This window comes from Vigna radiata, unplaced genomic scaffold, assembly GCF_000741045.1.
Source record: "Vigna radiata var. radiata cultivar VC1973A unplaced genomic scaffold, Vradiata_ver6 scaffold_108, whole genome shotgun sequence".
Taxonomy (NCBI): domain Eukaryota; kingdom Viridiplantae; phylum Streptophyta; class Magnoliopsida; order Fabales; family Fabaceae; genus Vigna; species Vigna radiata.
The window spans coordinates 870,761-872,195 of NW_014543429.1; positions in this window are offsets into that span (position 1 = coordinate 870,761).

The following is a 1,435-nucleotide window of genomic DNA, read 5'->3' on the forward strand; positions in this document are numbered from 1 at the left end:
TTGAGAAGTGATCATGGTGGTGAATTTGAAAATGAATCGTTTGGAAAATTTTGTGAAGAATTTGGCATTGCACATAATTTTTCTGCACCTAGAACTCCCCAACAGAATGGTGTTGTTGAAAGGAAAAATAGATCATTAGAAGAATTAGCTAGAACACTTATGAACGAATCTAATGTGCCAAAATATTTTTGGGCTAATGCAGTAAGCACTGCTTGTTATGTGTTAAATAGGATGCTTATCAGGCCAATTCTAAAATTAACTCCATATGAATTGTTGAATGGTAGAAAACCAAATATATCTCATTTGAAAATTTTTGGATGCAAATGCTTTGTCTTAAGTAATGGAAAAGATAATCTTGGAAAGTTTGATGCAAAATCTGATGAAGCAATTTTTCTAGGATATTCTTTAACTAGCAAACTTATAGGGTGTTCATTAGAAGAACACTAATAATTGAAGAATTTATGCATGTTATCTTTGATGTGATTGTAGACCTTGAGGAAAATCCTCTTGAGTCAAATAAACCTATTGCAGGTGATGAGGATTACTTAAGAGAAGCCCTTGAAGAGATGTATCTAAATGAGAATTATCCTCCGGCGCTTCAAGAAACACCCCAAGTTGTTGACTCCAAAAGCTATCAACAACCAAGAGGACTATCTTTGGACAACATCATAGTAGATATATCAAAAGGGGTAACTACTAGACATAATTTAAATAATTTTTGTCTAACTGTTGCTTTTGTGTCTCAGATAGAACCTAAGAATATAAAGGAAGCCCTTCAAGATGACAAATGGTGCATTGCCATGCAAGAAGAGCTAAATCAATTTGAAAGGAATAATGTTTGGGAACTCATTGCAAAACAAGATGAATTCCAAGTCATAGGAACCAAATGGGTATTCAGGAACAAGCTTGATGAGGATNGAAACATCACAAAGAATAAAGCAAGGCTAGTTGCTAAGGGCTACTGTCAAGAGGAAGGTATNGATTACGATGAAACTTATGCACTAGTAGCCAGGTTAGAAGCAATTAGATTGTTACTTGCATATGCATCTTTGATGAAATTTAAACTNTATCAAATGGATGTTAAAAGTGCATTTTTAAATGGTTTTACAAAAGAAGAAGTGTATGTTAGTCAACCTCCTGTATTTGAAGATTTTAAATTTCCTGATCATGTCTACAAGTTGAAAAAGGCCCTTTATGGTCTTAAACAGGCACCTAGGTCTTGGTATGAAAGACTTAGTACCTTTTTGATTGAAAATGAATTTTCTAGAGGAAAGGTTGATTCAACTTTGTTCATTAAGAAAGTAGGAAAACACATTTTAATTGTGCAAGTTTATGTAGATTATATTATTTTTGGTTCAACTGATGACTCTTTGTGTGAAGAGTTTGCAAAAATAATGCAAGGTGAATTTGAGATGTCTATGATGGGTGAGTTAAA